At 42.3% G+C, this 24714-nt stretch overlaps 1 long non-coding RNA gene across 3 annotated transcripts; it reads right to left on the bottom strand.

Annotated features, from left to right (window-relative positions):
- Positions 1-11159: 11159 nt before the first annotated feature.
- On the bottom strand, positions 11160-23775 carry LOC137224404 (uncharacterized). Of its 3 annotated transcripts, XR_010943328.1 has the most exons (4): positions 23614-23775; positions 22843-23001; positions 15803-15879; positions 15250-15602 (listed from the first exon to the last, which is right to left on the bottom strand). It is a non-coding gene; the product is annotated as an uncharacterized lncRNA (long non-coding RNA). The 3 variants fall into 3 exon arrangements; XR_010943329.1 differs by lacking the exons at positions 15250-15602; positions 15803-15879 and adding an exon at positions 11160-11579 and having other exon boundaries at positions 23614-23773; XR_010943327.1 differs by lacking the exon at positions 15803-15879 and having other exon boundaries at positions 23614-23773.
- Between the last annotated feature and the right edge of the window lie 939 nt (positions 23776-24714).

Below are 24714 nucleotides of genomic sequence, written 5' to 3'. Positions count from 1 at the left end.
AACTCACGTTGATGTTTATCAGAGGGACCTGAGTAACACAGCCTCAGTGATTAGAATAAATAATGGCACTATAGAAAGGAAACGACAGCAATTTACCAATGGAGAAAAAGTCTCAATGTTTCTGGTGGAAAACCAGGGTGTGAGTGTGGATATGTGCTGCAAAAATGAAATTACTTGTGGCCTCTAGATACTCTGTAGGGTGTAGAGTAAATAATCAACCAATTTGGGCCATTTTTAGAATAAAAGAGCTGGAAGGGATGCGAGAAATCATCTGGTCAATTTTCATGATTGCTAAATATCAAAAATGCAAAGCAATGTGTGTTGGTTGTAAAAGTTTTCAAGAATGATTCCATGACCTGATCTCAAAAAACATTTTTTATCACCACATAGGCACCACACTCTGGGGTGAGGATATGCAAGTGGATTTCCTGATTTTTTAATAATCCTTATCAGAAAGTTCCCTCCATCCAAAATTTATCCTGATGCAATTTCAGACCTTTTCCTCTGCTGTGTTTTAGCTGAAATAAAGACTTCCCCAAATAAATAGAGCTGTCCCTACCATCTCCTTTGGATGGCATAACTTCCACTCCAAGTACTTCTGAACTTTTTAATCATTTGCATATTTTTTCCTAATTTGTCTCCAGTTTCCATTAGCTTTTAAAATGCGTAAGCCAAACATCACAACTAGTTCAGTTTGGCATCTCATAGAAACTAGGGCCTAGCTTTTCTTTCTTCCATTTGTGGGGAAAAGGAGACCAGATTGGAGAAGAGAATTGGAAATCAAATATTCTGAACTTTCACATGAAATCCATTCCTGTTTCTATAGTGCCTCCAGAACTTATCTACCTGACATCACAGTCTTAAATGTAACATAACTAAAGCCAAGCTTCTCCTTCAGGCTCTGCAGAATACCAGCGGTGTTCCTCTCCATCCATGTCTTATTCAGAAAAGCAACGTATGGGCCCTTCCATCAGGCTCCTTGCTAGAGGCTCCTAGTTGCTAATGATGAAAAATTTGCATGCAAATTGTATTTCTCATAGTAACAACTCCCTAGCAACACTGCCTGACTTCATTCGTTCTTTTAACAAACACTACTGAGTTCTCACTCTGGGGGTGGGGACTTTGTTCCCATTCTGCTGCTCCTCTTATTAGCTCTCCCCTTAAAGAGGAGGAATTGTTAATCTTGATTGATCGGGACATTCGATGGGGCCACTCTTTTCTAGCAGGCAGGTTTACTTTGCTCTAAATGTCAGCCTCCAGGCATACTACTTACATTTCTGCCTCAGACCCAGGTAGGTCCTGGTGCTAGATGTGGGTCAGCCATCCTTATTAGTCTTCCTCTTCTACTCTGAGAACTGGCTAGGAAATGTTCCCAGAGACTCTCTTGGGACAAGCCACCTTTCTCTGCTCTTTGTCTGTATCTCTTCAGGGGCATGCCTGAGCATTACAGTCCTAAGATTCAGGTTAGGGGGTGCTGGGGAGGTGAGAGGCCCCATTTTCTCCTTCCCAGTTTTATCACAGAGTCCTAAATTGGGACTTACGTTGCTTATCTGAATAGTACTTTCAATTAACATCCCCAGGAAGACCTTTGGAAGATAGGGAAGACTGGCAGAGTATGACTTGAGTATCCAGGCTATGAAATCATCACATTACTCAACATCTCACTTCCAGTCTCTAAAATTTACTACATATCATGCCTGGAGCCAATGAGACAGTCATACAAAGCATAACCCTGTCCTCCAGGGGCTTACAATCTAGTGGAGCATTTTATCTGCCTTGGAAATGGCATTTCCATTGTCATTATCTAAAAAAACATTTATCCTTTACAAGAGAATATTTAAAATGAAATCTAAGATTTTAAAGGGATTTCACTGAAGAAATTTGGGAATTTGCCACAGTGAAGACAGGCACCTGTGTCATGCACAGTTAGGATTCTTTTGCTTTTTGGTGCTGCCCCAGAAACTTTACTAACTAGTGAACAGGTAGAAATTAAATAGGCAACTAAAGGATATAATTCTACCTCAACCCCAAAATGCCCAGGCACAATTCTGGAGAGATGGAAACTACCAGCTGGTGATTGGCTGGATTTTTTTTTTTTTTAATGGGAGAAGAGAGCTCAGAACCAATGAATGTGTGGCTATGAGAATGTCCAGACCCAGGAAGGTGTTCTGACCCCCAACACACACAGCATGGTCTCCACCCCCTAGCACACTTCTGCCTCAAAATGGGAGGGTGAGAGCAAACGTGTGTGAATAAACTCATCAGAGTACATTTCAGTCATAAGGAGAAAAGCTCCTACTTGAAAGGAAGCTGTGGGGACAAATGACAGGAGGGATGTTTAAGGCTGTTTCTTTCTAAAGAGTTTTCCTTTCTAGTCCTTCATTCTTTTGAACAACTCATTAGGGCTAGTAAAGGGCCGATATCACTGTGTAACGAGAAAACTATTTCTGAATTGTTCTCATAAAGTTGGGTCAACAGTCAGCCATAGCTAGCCTGTACTTCCATGAGCTGAGACAATCCCATTACTGGGGTCTCTGCTGGTCACATGAAGTGGGCAGGCCACAGCGGGGGGTTCAAATGAAGCAGCCTAACTGCAACATGACAAGATTCAGGGAGAGAGAGAAAGAAGCAGTCTAATAAAACACTAGGGATAGAATCTAAGTTGGTTTAAATTTTAGTTGGTAATTGTGGTGTAAAGGAAAGTGATTTGTATAAAATTTAAAATACTCTAATACCGTATTAGAAATGTGGAGTTTTGTTAATTCTCTGGATGCTTTCACTATTTTAAACAATCAGAAATAGAAAGATCATGTTTTAAATATATCTCCTTTGGTCCACATGACTTAGATCATATAACTCAATTGCAAATCATCCAATAGCAGTTCACTTTAATTTCAGGGCAAAAACACAGGAGGAAGTGTAAGAGGACTGTATCCCTAAAGCTATACAGGGATGACAAATGGTATCATCTTTAAGAATGACCCAGGAACATTTTTAGACAAGTCGTAGCTTACCTAATAACTTGTTTTTCCAAAATTTCCTCGAGTTTACTTATAATCCCCTAAAGAGATGCCTTAACAAGGACATTCTATTATAGAATTCAGTAGTGTGATAAAGATCTGCCTGTATCAGGTTTCTCTCTGATCACTGTCACTGACGATTTTCTATTCACTCATTCATTCAAGAAAATCATTTTTCTCTAATTGGACCTCAGATGCACAGTATTGGATTCATCATAATCCTTGACGAATGATTCTCTCATCATTGGTCCAGGCCTGAGCTACTTTTATTTAGTTATTTTTAATAATGTATTAAACATTCATCAATGCACCATCCAAAAAATAAAACTAGAACCTTGACAAAGATCTACTTCTAACCATGTGCTTTCCCCCTTATTCCATCCTCCTGCTTCCTTTCCCGGCCTGAGATAAGCATCCTTTTGAATCCCAGGTTCGTTCCCTTCCCTTCCTTTGTATATAGTTTTACTGCATTTATATTTATTATATATGTACATATATAATGGATATTACATGTAAAATGTATACTGTACCTACGCATTGTGCATATATATACACATATAATATAGAGAGAGATATACATATATATCAGTATTTTTACTTTACTTTTTTAAGGAGGAATCATAAATAACCTTTGGAGAATTACTTTTTCTCCTTAAGGTGATGTTATTTAGATTCATCCATACTGTTGCAAGTTACTATGGTCCATTTATTTTTGGATAATAACAGATAATAATCTGTTGTGTGAATATATTACCATTTGTTCTCCCACTCTCCTAATGTTAGACATTTAGGTTGTTTCCAGGTTTTTCCTATTGTAAACAATGCCACCATGATCATTCTTCTACATGTATCCTGTCGTACATGTACAAGAGTTTTTCTGGGTTATACACTTATGAGCTGAATTGCAGGGGCTACAGGAAATGTGAATATTCAACTTTAGAAGAGAATTCTACACTCTTTTCTGAACTGATCACATGTTCCACTTTAGGAGATAATGTCAAACTCTTTTCCAAAGTTATTGTACTCCAACTTGGCATTATCAAACATTTTAATTTTTATCTAATTAAATGAATGTAAAATGACGCTTCATAGTGGCTGTGATTTGCATTTCCTTGATCACTAATGATGCTGAGCATCTCTTCACAAGTTTATTGGTCATGTGGTAATTTTTCTGTTTGCGTATTTTTCCCATTTTTCTACTAGGGGATGTGTGTGTGTCTGTGCTTTTCTTACTGATATGTAGGAGTTTTTTTACATATTTTGATGTTAATCCTTTATAGTTCTGTATATATGAATATTTACCTAAGCTTATAACTTGTCTTTCAGTTTCTTTAAGGATATTTAAATCTTTAATCCATTTGGAATTCATATAACATGAGGCAAAGATCCAATTTTATGTTTTTCCACATGGATAATGGATAACTAATTTTTCCCAACTCCATTTACTGATTGCTCTTTCTTTCTTACTGATCTGATAATGTCACCTCTGTCATATGAAAGCAAAGTTTCATCTGTGTTTCTCTAGTCTATTCTTCTGGTCTATTTGCCTATTACTGTACCAATTCACACAATCCTTCCTCTCCACTCTTCCTTTTTCAGAAATATCCTGACTACTTTTGGCCTTCTATCCCTTCATGTGAATTTTGAAATAATTTTATCAAGTACCATGAAAAAACCTGGGATTTTGCTTGGAAATACACTGAATCTGTAGATAATAATTGAAATATTTATAATATTGTCTTATTCATAATATAATATCTTCCTCTCTTATTTAGGTCTTTTTTAGTTGTTCTTAATAAGCTTTTATAATTTTCCCTGCAGAGGTCTTTCATGTCTTATGTTAGATTACTCCTAGATACTCAATATTCTATGATAATTTTTGTAGATTTTGTTTTCTGTTTAATTTTGTTTTATAGTTTTTACTGGTATAGAGAAATGCAACTGATTTTTATATTAATCTTATACCCAGTCACATTACTAAACTCTCCTATTATTTCTAATAACTTATCTTTAGGGTAATTTGGATTTTCTATGTAAATTATTATATGATCTGCAAATAAAGACTGTTTTATTTTCTCCTTTCCAATCCCTATGCCTCTAATAATCTTTTCTTACCTTACTGAACCACCTAGAACCATCAATATAGTGTTAAAGAGAAGTGGTAGTAGAAAGCATGCTTTTCTTATTTCTTTTCATTCTACACTCATCCTCAGTGACCTCTTCTAGTTCCACGGCTTCAATCACTGTCTAGATCTCTATCCTGACTCATGTATCCAACTGTGGTTGTTGGACCTTTTGATCTGAATGCTCCACAAACTCAGCACGTCCAAAACTCATCATCTAGTCTCCTCTCTCAACTCATGCCCACTCCTCCTTTATTTTCTGACTTTATAAATGACACCACCATCATGTGGCCCAAGTCAAAAAATGTGGAGTCATTTTTGAGCCTCTCTCTCTGACCACACACCCTCTCAGCCAATCAATCCTATTGATTCTAACTCATTGATATAACTTTACCCCAACCCTTCTTTCCACCCACTCTACCAAGGCCTGTCTTCTCTTACCTCTCTTACTGCCATAGGTTCCTAAATCATTACCTGATTCCAGTCTTGCCTTCTACCAAACCCTCTTCCAGGCCATAACCAGGAATAGTCTGTCTAAACTTTAAATATTCTCACACAATACCCATGTTAAAATCCCTTAGTGGTTCCCCATAACTTGTAGAAAAAGCCTAAACCCTTTGCATGGGCAAATGTCTAAAAGCTAGGCCTCTTTTGACCTGGCCGCCATGACACCTCAGCCTCATCTCCTGTTTTACCTGTCCTAACACTCTATCCTCTGCCATCCTGGGCCCTTTGCAGTTCCACAATCACCTGGTTCTCTCTCTCTTCAAGGTTTTTGTACCTGCTGTTTCCTCTCTCAGTAGTGTGTTCTCCCTTCCCCACTTCCTTCCATCTTTTTCTGAATAAGCCCCACTCATTCTTTAGGACCCAGCTTAGGACTTCCTCCAGGAAGCCTTTGCCGCACTGTAATTTACCTTGCCTGTTTTCCCCATTCCTTGAAAGCAGGAAAAAGTCTTACTCATGTTTATATCCCCAGAACCCAGTGTAGTGTCTTTCATAAGGTAAGGGCTCAATGAATGCTTTGAAAACATATAGTGAATCCGTTCTGCTCCCTTTACCCAAATTTCTGATCTCCATTTGCAAGTATCTTATCTTCCAATGCCTTCCCAGTCTCCCCCCTGCCCCCATGATGTGCCCCACCACTTTGTCTACATCTTTCCCTGGCGTGTGCCCCACCCGACTTGGGCTTTTATCTGATCCTCTCTACCAGCTGCTTGAAGGCTGAGGTTGTGCCTCATCTATCTTGGTGTTCCTGTCACCTGTAGCCCAGAGCCTAGCACATGAGTGATCCCAGATAGATATCTAAAGTAATAAAACTAAATTCCCTCCTGGAGCCACAAAACAAGTAGGGAACGTGCTTTCAATTCTTCTGTGAGCTGCACTCACGTTCAAAGCAGAAGGACTTCTGCCATCATATCCACCTGCACCGCCTTCCACCTCCACCTCCCCAAATGTTTCTTCAGTCTTATAAGGGAAATCTCTGGAACAATGTTATTCATTTTACGTAATGTTATTCATTTCACGTAATGTTATTCATTTCACAAGTGATGCTTCGTCATCTTCCTATCCTGTACTGGGAGGTATACTGGGCGTGTTTTCTTGGCTTCATTTAGGGCGTTTTTTAAAGAAGAAGCCTTGAGGTGGCATTTAGTCCAGGTTTTCCTTCCTAGGAATATTCCTCTCCTCTGTAGCTGTTTATGAGTATCATACTCTGCCATTTAAATATTAATGCTATGGAAACAAAGGAGAAAAATCGCTCTTTCATCTGATATGTGATGTTGAGGGGAATTACGATTAATAAATGGTGACAAGCTCTATAGAGGAAATAAAAGTTAAATTGCCTTGGACTATTTTCATAAGTTGTTTGAGCAATGAGTATTACACTGAAAGCCCCATAACTGTGATCATTCTAAAAGCCTGATTTCTGACTGTACATCTAAAATGATAACTCAAACCTTAGCACTTCCCTCAGAATACTTGCATGCTGCAAGGTCATATGTAGGAGAAATCCTTTAAGGGGCAAAACTGAGAAATATCTGAAAATTAGGCTTTCTTTATCAAATCTCAAGCAGCCACTGTACTGGGGAAAGGCAAATTTTAGGTCTAAAAATTTAAGTAATAAACATGTCTGGCAGGTAAAAATATCTAGATAATTAACTACAATTTTTCACATCTTCAGCAAGATAAATCATGTCATAGGCAAATTGATATATCAGCTCGACTCAGTTAACTGCAGAGGGAGGGGCCCTCCAGCTCCCCTCCAGGTTTGGTTCCACAGCCTTCACTCTGCTTAACCTGCTAGGGCTATTGGTGAACATATAAGGCAGTGATTCCCAAAGTGTGATCCCTGGACCAGCAGCCTCAGCATCATCTGGGAACTTGGAGATACAGATTTTCAGGCTCCAGCCCAGACCTGCTGAATCTAAAACTGTGGAAGTGGGGCTCAATAGCGTCCATTTAACAAGCTCCCCAGGAGATTTTGATGCATCTTCAAGCTTGAGAACCACTGATTCTTAACCCTAGTGGCACATAAGTATCACCGGGGGAAATTTTTCTTAAAAAACTGATGCCAGGGTTCTATCCCCCCCACAGAGATTCTGATCTAATAGGTCTGGGGTGAAGCCAGTGTGCTGGTATGTTTTAAAAGCTCCCCAGATAATTCTAAAGTGCAGCTCATGTTGCGAATCTGATTTCAGGCTCTGAGTTCTCATTCTGGCAATGGCAACAACCTCAGAAATGGGCTGCTGGCCTCCAGTCTTTCCCTCCGATCTGGTCTCCACCCCTTCCTCCACACACACCTGCACCCCGGGATGTATCTCAAATCCGATAATTCTAAACTTTACTATGCACCCGAATCACCCAGGGGGATTGTGAAAAACAGTTTGCTGGGCCCCAACTCCAGTGTGTCTGATTCAATAGGTCTGAGGCGGGGCCCCAGAATCTGCCTTTCTAACAAGTTCCAAGGTGATTGTTGAAGCTGCTGGTCAGACTTCTAACCCATATGTTCTCCAGTCACTCTGGCCTTGGTGAGTAAAGAAAAATTATGACAGTAATGAACTTACCCTGCAGGACCTCCGGCCTCTGCAGATCCCCCAGCCTACTGCATAGAGCCCCCTGCTCTGGACCAGAAAGCAGTGCAGGGTGGCAGTCAAGAGTGCAGCCCCAGGGTCCAGGCTGCAATGTTTGTGTAATCCCATAAATTCTCTATGCCTTAATATCCTACTCATAAAAAGGGAGATGATATAGGACCTACTTGAAAGGGTTGCTGTGAGGATTACATGCACTAATACATGTAGCATAAAAGGTGCCTAGACATATTAAAGTGCTCGAAAAGGTTTATAATTAATCACAAACTTATAAAGGCATAATTAGCTTTAACTGTTAAGTAGTCATAATTACAGACAAAGACAGTTCTTTCTAATTATTGTATAGCCCCTCCCTCCCTAGAGTTTAGACACTAATGCCTGGGGGTCTATGCAAACAGGGGAATTAAAAGGACACATGCTTTGCCATCAATACTCAGAATCATTTGTCCTTCTCCTCCCCTCAAAAATGGAGGGACGTTAATTGACTGCCATGAGTTGAATAAAAGGTTCTCTCCAGAGAGGCCCCACCCACTAGTCATGCTGAAATATAGCAGCATCTCTTGGAAGCAAATGCACACAGCCCCTAAACAAGGTGAAAAATCCTTCACTACAGTTGTTAAAATCAAATATGATCACATCACTCTCCACTTAAAATTATTCTGTGATTTCCAACTGCCTTAAGAATAAAAGCCAAATTGTTTATCCTTATGTAATGGGTCCTGGCCCCTTTCTGGCTTCTCAGCCCATAATGAACCACTTAGACTTTTCAAAGAAACACCTTGCCCTATGAAGTCACGGTGCCCTTCCCCCTGTGCTTTCCTCTGCCTGTGTGCCCTTCCCCCTCCTTGCACTCCTTACACAGAAATTTGCTAATTAATATTTATTTTTCAGGCTCCCGCACAGTCACCTCTGCCTTAAAGCTTTCCTGACACACCACCCCACGTCCCACCCCCCTGGGCAGCGCTGATCATCCCCTTCTCTGCATCATTTCCACACCCTCTACAATCCACTGTTGTGCTGAGTGTCTGGGCTGCCGCTGCTTATTCACAGCCTCTCTCCACTGTTCGGGTGTGAGTCAAACCAATGTAGACACCATGTTCTGGTCATCCTTGACCTCCACACCTAGCACAGCCCTAGCCCATATTAGGGGCTTCATTATTGAGTGAATGGATGAAGCAATGAAGGATGAAGGAGGAGGGAAGAAATACTCAGTGGATTCTGTGTCAACTGAAGTCAATTCCTGGAAAATCAAAGGACACCAAGGAGAGAAGAGAGCAGAAGCAGTGTGCAGAAAGACGAAGGAGTGGCAGCCACCCCAGCTGATCCCAAAACGACAGGTGCACAGGACCTGGAGCTGGTAACTGTTGATGAACAGCGAATGTCTAGCTGTCTGGATTAGTTAGGACAGTGGTTCTCAAATATTTTGGACTTTGTTATCAGCAACCCCAAAGTGCTTTTATATATGTGGGTTTTTTCTGTCCATATTTACCATTAGAAATTAAAATGGAGAAAAATTGTTTCTTCATGCATTTGTTTTAAAATAGCAATAATAAAGATGTAAACATAAATATTTTCAGAAAAATTTTATTGAGAAGAGTGACTTTTTTTTTTACTTTTGCAAAGCTCTAATATCTGGCTTAGTAGAAGACAGCTGTATCGGCTTCTGTATTCAGTCTGTTGTGATATCACTCATCATGTAGCCTCTGGAAAACTCAGCTATATACTCATGAGAAAATGAGAATAAAAAAGGCAAATAAAGTGTCAGTACTGTGATGAGTCTAATGAAAGAGTCTCAGAGACACAACCCCCTGCCCCAGGGGTTCTGGAACCACACTTTGAAAACTACTGAATTAAGATACAGCATAGGTCATCTGTTGTTGCAGAGACTAAAATAACAGTGACTGGAATAAGATAAAAATATATTTCTCTCTTGCTTAACTTTCCAGATGTAAGCAGTCCCCATCAGTCATGATGCTCTTTCTGGTTGTTTTGCCATCCCTGGTACACATGGTCCAAAACAACTCCCCAGTACCACCTCTATATTTCAGCCAACAGGAAGGGGAGGGCACTCCCTGTTCTTTCATGTTCATGTCCAGATACTGTAGGGACTTCCCTGGCGGTCCAGTGGTTAAGACTCCACTCTCCCAAGGCAGGGGGCACGGGTTCGATCCCTGGTCGGAGAACTAAGATCCTGCGTGCCGCATGGCACGGTCAAAATAAAACAGAAACAGATGTTGTATGTATCACTTCCCTTCGAATTCCATGGGCCAGAACTTGGACAAAAGCCTATTACTGAACTGCAAAGGAGACTGGGAAATACCTCTAATCTAGTTGACGGTGTGTTCTATGACCGTAGAAGAAGGTGAGAACAGATATGGGGATAAGTCCCAGTCTCTGCTCCACTGACCTTTCCCCCTAGGCTCAGCTGGGCCCAGGCCCAGAGAGCAGCTTGGACAAGCCAGGGCTCACCTTATCACTGCCCGGAAGGACAGGGAAGCTGGTCCTGGCATAGAACAGGACATAGAGCAGGACTCACACAGCAAGCCTCGCAAAAACAATGGCAACAGAAAACGAGGAGTTCTCAAAGCAGGTAGGCCCACAGATAGGCTGTAAGCAGCTCACATAAAGAGGAGCAGACAGGAGCTGGAGACCAGTCACAATGGAAATGCACTAGTTAAGAAGAAAACTCCCCAGGATCAGCCATAAATGTTGCTCTGGTTAGGAAAAAGGCCAAAATCATCAACACAGCTCACAAGGCCTTGCAGGATCCCAACCCTCCCTGCAAAAACCCTATGTCCAGCCACATCTCAAGCCAGTCTCTCCCACACCCTCCACATTTCAGTCATGTTCTACTCATCAATTTGAAAAGTGTGTCTTAGTCATTTTTTAATATATAAATTTATTTACTTATTTTATTTATTTTTGGCTGTGTTGGGTCTTTGTTGCTGCCTGTGGGATTTCCTCTAGTTGCAGTGACCAGGGACTACTCTTTGTTGCAGTGCACGGGCTTCACATTGAGGTGGCTTCTCCTGTTGCGGAGCACGGGATGTAGGTGCGCAGGCTTCAGTAGTTGTGGGGCGTGGGCTTCAGTAGCTGTGGCTCGTGGGCTCTAGAGCGCAGGCTCAGTAGTTGTGGCACACGGGCTTAGTTGCTCCGTGTCATGTGGGATCTTCCTGGACCAGAGATCGAACCTGTGACCCCTGCGTTGGCAGGTAGATTCTTAACCGCTGCGCCACCAGGGAAGCTTGCCTTAGTCTTTCTTATCTTAGAGTCTTTGCATGTGCTGTTCCATCTCCTGGAACACTCTTTTCCCCACCACCATCTGGCCCACATGTGCTCATTCTTCAGGTCTGTGGAAAAAAACAAAGCCCAAACAAATGAGAACAAGCAAAAACTATGTATCCAGAGCTTGCTACAGCAAGAGAGCCACTACCTCTTGAGTTTTGACAGTCTCAAAGGCAGGCAGAGGAGTAGGAAAGCTTTATAACAGAAAAAGGGAAGGTTTCAGGTGTGCCCTTATTGGAGGCTGTTGGCAAGGGAAAGCTGTAGGTGGGAAAACTAGAAGTAGGGCATTCTATGTGATTGGTTAGGAGCACAGATTTGACTTTCTCTGGTTGATCCTAAGTTGGAAGTAAGGACAAAAAGTAGGGAAGCTGTCAGTTATTAATCAAGTCCTGGCCATTTGGGGCCAATTGTTATATGAGTTATTGTTTGGCTTTCTGGACTGGTTGTTAGAGAGAGTGGTCTGACTTCCTATAAGTATGACATAGATAGCAGGCTGGCCGCCCAGGCTGGTTACTGTAGATAATAGGCTGGTTTTCTGGGCTGATTGCTGCAGATGATGGGTCAGAGTTCTATTTTACATAGGATTTGACAATGGTCTATTTGTATATTTAGTCTCTCAGGTCTCAGTTCACAGCATTTCCTCCTGGAAGACTTCCCCAACCCCCAGATCAGGGTAGGTCCACCTATAATATGTAACTGCAGCTTCCTGAATTTCTCTTTCCTAATTCTCAGCAAACTTGTAATTAGTACTTGCCGAATAGGTTATAATCTCCATGAGGGTAGGGACTATATTTTTTTATTATTCATTTTCTATGCTCAGCACCAAACAAAGGGCTTAGCATAGAGTAGGGGCTCAATAAAAAAAAATTATTACATAGATGGATGCATGGATGCATGGATGCATGGCTAGGAGGATGGTTGAATGGATGTCTGACCTTTGCAGAGCTGAGGGCAATGTTCTGCTGCTTATCAGCTGACAAATTTCCAGAAACTTCTGCAAAGAGTAGCTGAAGGCATGAGTTCCATATTGGTTCTGCCCCCCGAGCCATTACGCCATTCAAACAAAGCCACCTAACAGCGAAAATAAGGTCCCATTCCTTACTGAGCCACCAAAGGTGTGACATTCAAGTTTAGCTATCAGTAATTTTCCAACCATGGGTCCAACCTATCTGGGATCTGACATCTACCTTGGTGTCTCCATCTTAAGCTACATTTCCTCCTAAGCATGGATCACTGACAATCTCCTACAAAATACTCCACTGGATCCTGGTGCTCCTCATTTAGGAAGGCTACCATAAACCTGCCAGCTGTAACATATCTTGCTGATCTGACCCAATGGTGACCCACAGTGCTCTCTGTATGCGCTGTTTTCTTTTATTTTCCAACCTCTGAAGATTGTCAGAATTCTGCCTGCCTAAGCAATAAATCCATCTTTTCAGGGATCAATTACAGTGGCTGGCTGCAAAAGCTGGAAATCCAATTAACTGCAAAATAAATAAAAAATGAAAAATACACTGAAGCCGTGGCATAAATCAGCTAGAAAATGTTCTGCACATTAAAATAAACAAGGAGAAATTTCAACTTCATTTGTCTTCTTTTTTTAAACCCCATTATTGATAAATTTAGCCTTGGTTCCAATTTTGTCATAGCCACGATTTGCTCAAGTGTAGATCTGTGGGGATGGCTATCTCTGTTCTAATTATACCCTGCAGGCGCTCTCCGGAGAGGAGCCAACTCGGCTAGGATTACCTTGGTGCCATATGTAAAACTTTAGGCCCCCTCTCCCTTCATCTTTTTGCACCACATGTGTTCTTAAAGGGGCATAAATCTGCTCTAACGTTGCGTGGGAAATATGAGTTATTTTAGCTTTCTGGGACATTTTGAAAAGGACAGAGTTTTCATCAGTTGGCTAAGTGAAAGGCCTTATGCCTCACTGCTACTAGGTCTGCTGGGCTGCAGCCGTGACACACAGAGCCCATGGGCACTGGACAACCTTCTCAATGTGGACAAGTGGGTTGAGTGTCTCATGGCAATTAACCTCCCTCCAGGCTCTAGCCCCAGGCTTCTTGTCAATGTCCTGGAAAGGGGCCCCCCAAGGTACCCAGCAACCTGAGGAAGCCACTTGGAGAAAACAGACCAGCAAAGGCATGGAGGGAAAGGCCACTTGGGTCCCATCTGTAACTGGAACACAGATTTGTTTCCTGCGGATGTTCTGATAGAGGACAATCGAGGGTGGCGATCCCTCTTCACAACGTGTGGCTGGAGTCCAGAGTGGGAGGGCTCTGTCACTGACTCACTGTGTGACTTCAAACAGTCCTGAGCTGCTCTGGATCTGTTTCCTTGTGTGTAAATGAGCAGATTGAAAGAGAGGCTGCCAAGGCCCTTCCAGGTCCCAATGTCTGTGATTCCATATTTGGTGAGTTAAAGCACATGTTTTATTCAAGGAAGATAAGAGTATTCTTACTTTGATGAACTATAAACTAGCTCTTCTATCCTTCCCTTTTCCTTGATACCCTGCTGTGTCATCACTGAATTTGCCATTTCTGAATTCTAAGCATTATACAGACAACAGGTGTTTGTCAGTGATGTCCCCATGGAAAAGAGGAAAACCAAAAGCCGACTGTTTCTCAACATTTCTTATCAGAAAAACAAATGACTCAGCATTGCTCAAAACACACACACACACACACACACACACACACACACACACACACACACACTTTCACTTCACCCTACCTCCAAATGCTCCTTGGTTAAAACCAATGATATCAACAAATGTGAGAAGAAACCTCTGCCATCCTTCAAAATGCACCCATGTGAACAGTTTTCTATTCAAATCACAAATTTTCTGTTATCCTTAGCTGGTTATTGATTTGGTTTTACTAAAAAATATTGCCTTATTTTCTAAACTTATTTAGAAAATTCTATTTACCCAAAAACAAAACCAAAAGAAAATGAATAGGTTGATGGGAAGCCATAACCATTGGAAACACAGTCATTACTACCTAGAGGTATTTCCACGGTCGTAAACTAAATTTGCTGCCGTAGTAAACACAAAACACACAGGACCAGGGGTCTCTCCTTAACTGTAGCTGGAGAGGTCAAAGTTATGCAAGGAAATTCCTAGAAACAAGTCTCGATATAACAGAGACATAAATTCACCCTCTTATCGTCAATCCTGATAGCTCTATTATTTTTTCCTTAACACTAACTCTAGGCTAGGCACTGTGTTTGGCACAAGGCAAACAGCCAAAGCCTGCCTTCTTGAAGTTTACAGAGGGTGATACATATATCCAGGGAACAAGGAAACAATGGGTTAACTTCATGCAAAGCAATCGGTTATTTAGCATAGTGTAGTCAGTAGTTTTGTTAACCTATGACTGCATTTTTCTATTTTCATCTATTGGTGTTGCCATCAAGAAGGCAGCAGGAGGGACTTCCCTGGTGGCGCAGTGGTTAAGAATCTGCCTGCAAATGCAGGGGACACAGGTTCAAGTCCTGGTCCAGGAAGATCCCACATGCTGCGGAGCAACTAAGCCCATGAGCCACAACTACTGAGCCTGTGCTCTGGAGCCCACGAGCCACAAGTACTGAGCCCACACACCTAGAGCCTGGGTTTTACAGCAAGAGAAGCCACCGCAATGAGAAGCCCGCACACCGCAACAAAGAGTAGACCCTCTCGCCGCAACTAGAGAAAGCCCACGCAACAACGAAGACCCAACACAGCCAAAAATAAATAATAAATAAATTTATTTTTTTTAAAAAAGGAAGAAGGCAGCAGGAGCCTAAGGCTCTTATCTTTCCAATCCCTCTCTCTTCTCCAAGGCAAGTAGTTACAAGTACCAAATAAGTTTCTATTCTCACTGTGGAGTTTTTTGGTTTAAAACTGTTTATTGGGGGCTTCCCTGGTGGCACAGTGGTTGAGAGTCCGCCTGCCGATGCAGGGGACACGGGTTCGTACTCCGGTCCGGGAAGATCCCACATGCCGCGGAATGGCTGGGCCTGTGAGCCGTGGCGGCTGAGCCTGCGTTTCCGGAGCCTGTGCTCCACAACAGGAGAGGCCACAATGGTGAGAGGCCCGCATACCACTAAAAAAAAAACAAAAACAAAACTGTTTATTGATCAATAAGAAAGTAGAAAATCAAAAAGTCATTGTCTGGGGGAACTGTACTAGTAATTTTACAGCCGGCTAGATAGTAAGGAGAGATTACAAATGTTAGTAGGCGGGAGACCCAGCTCCTGCTGAAAACAAGTCAATTCTCACAAAAATCCAACCACCATTACTGACCTTGGAGAGCACTGCGCAAGGTCAGTGGCAGAATGAATATGATTATATTGGTCCTGATCCCAGTCTGTTTACCAGCTCTAAAAAAAAGTGGACAGACATCATATGTACTCCCATATGCTTAAAAGTAATAAACACTGTAAATAACAGACTCGAGTCCTCAAAAGAATGCAAAAGAAAATGTACATAGGATTTAGAACAACATTTTTAAATAGATTTTTAATTTAATTTTTAAAATAGGACTGTCACTGGGACATATTGTTGCCACCGTAACTATTTATATTAATAACTCTGACTCACCCAGCAAGTCTTCGTAAGCTCAGAGAGTCTACTGGCAGTGTTCATTCATTCTTTCAGTCATCCTTCCTCCCATCTGCTCAAAACAAGGACTGCTGGGAGCATGAGTATCTGGAACTTCCAGAGCAGTCCCTTTGCCCTTGTCCTTAAATCTAACAATGACCTTCACCTTGATTCCTCCAAGGAGAACGTTCATTCCAATCTACTCAGTACCTTTCCCTCCACCTACTTGCCTTATTTCTCCTTAAACCTCTCTGTGTCCATAACCCAGATCTCCCTAAAATAACTGGGCTCAAATGTTTCCAATACCCTCTTCTGTCTGTTTGTATCCTCACCCACTTCTCTTGCCTCCATGGCTTCCACTAGTCACCATTTTAATTCTATTATATCCACCTTCAACTCCTCTGTTGCCTACTGAATGAAGCCCCAGACTTGATCTCTTCTATCAGCTTTCCTTACTCTATAGCAGACAGATTACATGAATTATCATAAATATCATCAGGCACAAGTGCCTTCCCAGAGAGGCAGCACGCTCTGGGTCTAAACAGTCATCCAGGGACTTCCCTGGTGGCCCAGTGGGTAAGACTCTGCGATCCCAATGCAGGGACCAGGGTTCAATCCCTGGTCAGGGAACTAGATCCCACATGCTTCAGTGAAGATCCCACATGCCATAACAAAGACCTGGTGCAGCCAAATTAAATAAATAAATAAATAGTCATCCAACCATAAATTTTAGTTATAACGATCCCTGGAGGATGGCAATGGGATAAGTGAAGGGCCACCTGTGTGGATTGTCTCAACAGGCAGGGTTCCCACCTATTCCCAGGTGAGCTATCATCTTCACGTTTATGGCAAGGCTCTTGGTCTTCAGTCCTGAAACCCAAAACGTAGGTGTCACCTCTCGGCTCTGATCACATTCCATCAGGAATAGCCGGCTAAAGAGGTAGGGTATAGTCATGATCATTATCCAACATCTCAGCTTATCATTTTCCAGGAAAGATCAGCTCTTGATGGAGTGGCACCCTGGACAGATGGGGAGGAAAGAAAGAGGAGAGGCTCCCAGCACAAGGCTCTGTCTATGGCGGCCAGGCCAAGATAGGCAGCATGATGGAGAGTCCTAGCAGGCAAGTGGAGCTTAAGGACACACCATACTTCCAGTAACAGGCATTGAAGAATTGAAGAAGAAGAGAAAGATGAGAGGGTCATTACAGAGGCAAGTTCTCCACTTTTTTCTTTGGTCAAAGGGAGCCTGGGGTGTGTTCTGGGAGGGCAGCAAGCCACAGAAGTGGGGACCAAATACCTTCCTCTCCTCCTGTCTCACCAGGGAGACAGGCTGTCCCTTCAGGGGGAAGAGCGAGCTAACTGAGGGTTCTCCTTACTGTCTTTGGGCGTCATGGACCCTGATATCAAGAGCTCGAGGGCAGCTTTGACTCCACATCTAGAATCCATGGAGGTGAGGACTTCAGCTTGAGCCTGAAGATTCAGATATGAGGGGTCTCTTCATGTGGAGAACTAAGGACCCTCTAAAGCAAGTCCTATCCTAGCGATTGTCATACTGAGTGAAGTAAGTCAGACAGAGAAAGACATATCATATGCTATTGCTTATGTGTGGAATCTAAAAAAATTTATTTACAAAACAGAAGTAGAGTCACAGATGTAGAAAACAAGCTCATGGTTACCAGGGGGTAAGAGGGGGTAGGGATAAATTGGGAGATTGAGATTGACATATACACCCTACTATGTATAAAATAGATAACTAATGAGAACCTACTGTATAGCACAGGGAACTCTACTCAGTACTCTGTAATGGCCTATATGGGAAAAGAATCTAAAATAAAGAGTGGTTATATGTATGTGTATGACTGATTCACTTTTCTGTATACCTGAAACTAACTCAACACTGTAAATCAACTATACTCCAATAAAATTTTTTTAAAAATCAATATAAACATTAATGTAAACTATAATTAAGGATGATAAAAAATGAAATAAAGTAAGTCCTACCTGAGAAAAGAGAGAAAGGAGGTACAGAAGTTTGGTTCAAGCGTAATGGGCTGCAACCAGAGATGACACTCTCAGTCATCCTTAGCTCCAGGCCCAGCGACTTACACCATGACCTAGAGCGGCAGTGACAAGAGTCAGCAACCTATGAGTCAGAGCTGGAGAGAGAAAGTGGTGAAAGTATCAAATACCCATGTACCAGTAATACCTGAGATTCCCCCAGGAGCTCCCAGAGCCATTGGCAGGACTTGTGGCAGGGACCTGGAGCAGAGAATACTGACTGGTGGGGACAAGAAACATGGGTGGGAGCTGCCAGCCAAAGATACATCCTTGCAAAGGGCCCCAAGTTTTCAGCCCAATACGTCTCTTCGCTCAGACTTTGGAGACAGCCCTGGTTGGGAATGTGGAGAATGGGTGTCAGAACATCCTCCAGGGAAGGAAGTTTGTGATATATGAGTTGTCCCCACATACGCAGGTACTCACGTCACAACCCTAACCCCACAGATATAGCAAAAGATGACATCACTCACATCCTGGTATCTTTAGCTACAGCTACTGTTGATGGACTCTGGTCAAAGAACAAAAAGGGCAGAGAGGCCTGATGAGGAGATGGAAAGACCCATATGACTGAGTTGATGTGACGTGGTTAATTAAGGAAGACACCATACATCAAATTCCATCAGAATCTTTATCATTTTCTATGCAATTTGGGCCTGAATGTCTTAAGCTCTGGGCTGAAGTCAGGAGTACAGCTCTTTATCTTCCTCTGAAGGATGGCAAGGTCACCTTGTGCCTGCCAGTAAACTTCACTGACTCTCCATAACTCCAACTGCAATAAGAAGAAACTAATACCTGTGAATTATAGAGAGGTTTTAAAGGCTGACAGCATTTTCCAAATTATTTAGGGGTTAGAAGGGGAGACATTTTCTGAATCCAGAGTATTGTTACAGCAGAATTGAGGCTTTTTAGAGCTGGAAGTGTTCCTTCCATTTTACAGATCCTAGGATACTGAGGCTCAGAGCAAGAAAGTGACTTCTCTGAGATCACACAGTCTGTCAGTGACAGTCTGAGAATAAGGAGCTGAATCTCCTTATTCAGCATCTGAATAAGGATGCATGTCTCCTGGATTCAGCTGGGGCATGCAGATTGACCTGCTGGATTTTTTGACAATGAACAAACACACGAACAACAAATATGAACCATTTACTATGCCCAAAGAATGCAGCTCTCCAGAAAAAAAGCATCTTCTTAGAAGCCTTTCAACATTGATTTTCCAAACCCTTCTGCCACTGAAACTTCTTCAGGCAGGCCCACATCATTTTTTTGGTCTTTTTTTCCAAAGGAATAACAAGTTCTTTCTTCCAGTTTCTACTTAATAATGCTGCAGTAGTGAACTTTTTCCTTCCCTCATTAAAGTAGCCCTGGATTGGGTCAGAGGAAAGCTGATTTGAGGTCTCCGCCTTTGTAACCAAGCCCTGGTTTTTTTTGTTTGTTTGTTTGTTTTTGTGGTACGCAGGCCTCTCACTGTTGTGGCCTCTCCTGTTGCGGAGCACAGGCTCCAGATGCGCAGGCCCAGCCGCTCCGCGGCATGTGGGATCTTCCCGGACCGGGACACGAACCCGTGTCCCCTGCATCGGCAGGCGGACTCTCAACCACTGCGCCACCAGGGAAGCCCCCAAGCCCTGGCCTTTAACTGGGATCTCCTCGGCAGCATCCCTGTTGCCCGTAGCAGGAAGACATCTTCCACTGGGTTATGAATTCTGATTTTTTTACCTTAAGTCTTGAGCACTCCCTACAAATAAAATTTTAATATAATTGGTTTCGGTGCACGTAGGAGCCTTTTAATTACCCTCTGAAAGATGCTTAGGCAACAGCTTGCTATTATGTTAAACAGTGTCAGCATCTGTACTGTAAATACAAACTTTGCACACCCATATTTGCCTTTCACTGTTTTTTCTCTAAGGAGACTTCTTTGGGAGTACAGCTTCAATCCAATGGACTGAGTGGACATCATTCCCTTTGGAACACCATCTTTTCTTCTCCTGACTCCCCTCAAAGCTGGATCCTGGCCATTTCAGACACCTCCATAAAACCATGGGGCACCTTGTGATAATTCAGGAGCCGATTACAAAGCGACAGGCTCCCCAGGCAGAGCGCCCTCTCCTCTGCAGCTCATGCCTGGCCATTTCACTGCTCATTAGCCCCTTTTCCAGAGAGTGAGCAGGGAAAACAAAAAGAGATGAAATCCAAACCCATCCATTTGCTTCCTATTAGCTGCTCTAGTTAAAAGTTTAGTGCAGGAGCAGGCTGAAATGATCAATTAATATAAAGTTTGAGGATTGTATCTGCAGCTCATTTGTTTAAGCTCGTCCTTCCTCTTGGAATCATCTATAGTACAAAATGTACTGGCTGCAGGACCAGGCTAAGAAAGTTACTATGATCATTTTGGCCCCAGGAAAGATAATCATGGCAAGCAACTGAGGGAAAACTGACATCAGACTTTCTAAAGCATCCAAAACTTTATGATGTCTCATATAAACTTTTAGAGTTTTTTTAAATTAAATTATAAAATAAACTATCCCATGGCTAGTAAAAACCAAAATAACTGCTTCCCTCTTTGTCTATTCCACTTACAGAAACCCAACTGCAGAGAAAATAATACTTATAGAAATAATAAATCTTAATAATGCTATCAGGAAAACTGACTTTTAACGACAACGAATTTACACAAGATACTAAGCAAACATTGCAGCAAGCTAATCCAGGCTGTTAAATAAACAATTAAAAGTAATCATGCAAGATAAACCCCTCAGAGAGCAGAAAGATTTTCAAAGGGAATATTTACCTGTGCATAGAGAAAAATGTATATTCAATTTAAAGAAATAGGCTATATCTTCCTCTAGACAAAAAGATTGTTATCTCACGCGTTAATATGTGTTGGTTTATTCTGAACATTATTTGAATATTTCATCAGAAAATTATTTTCCCTCTAGGCACATGGGTTTTTTCTACTATATCCATGTGTATACCCAAGGCTGAAAGCTTTTACAGAAGGAATACCTCTCTAATCTTTGCAAGACATGATAGAATATATGTTACTGAAATTCACTTTATTATCAAATTTGCAAAAACATACCCAAGGCATGCAATGAGGTGTCTCTACACATATGATACAGACTCTACTTCCTGAGTCATTTTAACCAAAACTCAAGGACAAATCACTCATAAAGCATAGAGAAATTGAGAGACTGAGCTGTTATAGAAGGCAGCTGGGGACTTCCCTGGCAGACCAGTGGTTAAGACTCCATGCTCCCAATGCAGGTGGTGCAGGTTCGAACCCTGGTCGGGGAATTAAGATCCCACATGCCATGCTGCGCAGCCAAAAAATTAAAAGGAAAAAAAAAAAAAAGAAGGCAGCTGGGTTCTAGCCCTGCCTTGTCACCACCAACTGTGGAACCTTGGACCAGCCCCTTCCCTCCCTGGGCCTCTGCAAGAAATGGTCTCAACATGTCCTCTAACTCTAAAGTTTTGTGGTCTGTGAGATAGAGGATCACGCAAGATCAGAAGAAAGCCCAGCCAAGTTAGAGAAGTGCACATTCAAAGTTCAGCTGAGGATAGGAATGATCCTACATGACAGATCCAGGGCTGGAAACCTCTAATTAACTGGAGGTGATGAGGGTGGGTGTGGAGAGGGCATGCTCAGCCCCGAGACTGCAGCTCAGTACTGCTGTTTTATGAATTTCATTATTTCACCTAGATATCATCAGGCTCTAAAAACTCTTTTGTAAGGTGGGGAAAGGGTTTAGAAGCCATAATGCTCATCTATTAACCTACAACTGAGGATAGATATTTATAGAAACTGAAATACTCCCCCTAGCTATTCAGAGTAACTGTTCCTGTCATGAGGTAACTAGAGCCCTCAACCAGTCATACAAACATTGCCCAACAAGTACAGAATTAGTTAGAGCTGAGCTGGTGCTGAGAGAGGAAGGAATAGCATATAAAAACCTCTAAGGTCAAATTAAAGAACGTATTCTTAGCCAAGGCTCTCAGACCTGGGCCTGGGCTTCAAGGGATCTGTGACCTTCCCAAAACAGTCAGCAAAACTACATAATGAATATGGCCATGTGCATTTTCCTAAGAAGAGTGTCCATAGCATTCATCAGCTTCTCAAAGAGGTCTGTGATCTCTAAAGGTTCATGAACTATTGGGATATACAGAAGAATAGACTCAAGATAAACAGGGAGGAGACTGAGGCAGCTCTGAAGAGTTTGAAATCAGAGCCAGCTCTGAGGATTCTCTAAGAAAGGTCAAGTTTGGAAGGAAGAGCCAAGCAGAGGCTTGGTCCAGGCCAAATGGGATGCTATAGCACCATCTCCAGGGATCCCTGAAAGGGTCAGGTCCACGGGTCGGACACAATGACTCAGTTGCCACCACAAGAGACTTCACTCACATGTGAGGCTGTAAGGCAAGTAGGTCACCAGGGCTCCTGTAAATCCCGCTGAACAGTGAAGACAATTCTAAAGGATTACTCACAAACAGATGGAAGGCATCAGACTGATTCCCATTCACCCCAGCTTCAGTCTAGCTCATACCCACCTCCTCTGATTGAGCACTGCCCCTCTATCCCATGTTTTCCTTTTTTTCCAAAATCCACCCCTGATTTCTCTATGGGCAAAAGGGACACCATGGGAAGAGAAAATAGGTTTGGCCCCAGGAGGCCAGTGGGAACACATGAGTAGTACCTCTTACAAGAGCTTTTATCAGGGTAGATGGTGGACACTTTGGGCCAAGGTGCCATTCAAATGTAAAGCTGAATTACTTCACTCAGTATGACAATCTCTAGGTCCATCCATGTTGCTGCAAATGGCATTATATCATATGATATCGCTTATATGTGGAATCTAAAAAAAATGGCACAAATGAAAGTATTTACAAAACAGAAATAGAGTCACAGATGTAAAAAACAAACTTATGGTTACCAGGGGGAAGAGGGGGAGGGATAAACTGGGAGATTGGGATTGACATACACACACCACTATATATAAAACAGAGAACTAATAAGAACCTACTGCATAGCACAGGGAACTCAACTCAATACTCTGTAATGACCTATATGGGAAAAGAATCTAAAAAAGAGTGAATCTATGTATATGTATAACTGATTCATTTTGCTGTACACCTGAAACTAACACAGCATTGTAAGTCAACTATACTCCAATAAAATTTTTTTTAAATGTAAAGTTGAATTAATTAAAATGAAAAAAATTTAAAATTAACTCCTTTAATAACACTAGCTGCATTTAAAATGCTCAGTAGCCACATAAGTTTAGTGGCTACTTCTTGGACAATTCAACTATAGAATATTTCCACCATCACAGAAAGTTTTTCTCTAATCCAGTACCAAACTCTGTGACACAAACAGTAATTACAACAGTGATTTAGAGAACAGTAGAGCCTACAGTGAACAGAAATGGGCTCACTGTAAAGGGCTTCAGGGAGGAAATGGGACTTACGTTGAGCCTCAGAGGGTGAGATGAAAGCATGAGAAGGGGCTTTTCATCCGGAAGCCATAGTAAGAACGAAGGCGAGAAGGAGAAGAAACGGGCACAGGCCTAGCTAGAGCCAGGTGCAAGTTCACGATGAACAAATACAGCAGGAATGAATGGATGAATGGCAGGAAACAAGATAAGTAGGCAGGCTGGAGACAGATTGCACAGGCGTTTCAATGCCAGGCACTGTAATTTAGGCATGACAATAATAGCTCCTAACACTGGCCACCACTTATTTAATGCTTATTGTGTTTCAAGCTTTGTACTACGAGATTTACATAAATTATTGAATTTACTCCTCACAGCACCAAGAGGTAAGTGCTATGAACTCTATGATGAGAATGGCAAAAGCAATGACTGGAGAGTTTAGGTAACTAATATCCGAGATCACGCAGCTTGGAAATGGTGGGCTACAATTCAAACAATATGGCTGTTGTGGCCAGTGCTTCCACCTTACACTTTCCTGTGCCCTGCCTGGCTTCCAAACAACTTTCTTTTTAATTAAAAAGGGCCTTTCGGACTTCCCTGGTGGTGCAGTGGTTAAGAATCCACCTGCCAATGCAGGGGACACAGGTTCGATCCTGGTCCGGGAAGCTCCCACATGCCATGGAGCAACTAATACTGTGTGCCACAACTACTGAGCCTGCGCTCTAGAGCCCGCCAGCCACAACTACTGAGCCCGAGTGCTACAACTACTGAGCCCGCACGCCTAGAGCCCATGCTCTGCAACAAGAGAAGCCACCACAATGAGAAGCCCGCGCACTGCAACGAAGAGTAGCCCCCGCTCGTTGCAACTAGAGAAAGCCCGCGCAACAAAGACCCAACACAGCCAAAAATAAATAAATAAAATTAAAAAAAAAAAAAAAAGAAGGGCTTTTGCCTCCACCCTTTGCACTGTATATCAACGGTTTCTAAGGCATCTCTTCTGGAAGTCCCTTTACTTTTTCTAACACTTAGGGGAAAATACTTTCTTAACGGGGCCCCAGTCCTTAGTAGTTTAGACTGTGTGGCATCAGCAAGGACAGGAACATGGTGGAAGGGATTTGGAAAATGGCACAGATTGGC

The sequence above is a fragment of the Pseudorca crassidens genome, chromosome 5 (genome assembly GCF_039906515.1).
Source record: "Pseudorca crassidens isolate mPseCra1 chromosome 5, mPseCra1.hap1, whole genome shotgun sequence".
In the NCBI taxonomy this organism is placed as follows: domain Eukaryota; kingdom Metazoa; phylum Chordata; class Mammalia; order Artiodactyla; family Delphinidae; genus Pseudorca; species Pseudorca crassidens.
The sequence above is the reverse complement of the archived record's forward strand: the minus strand, read 5'-3'. Positions and strand labels throughout refer to the sequence as shown.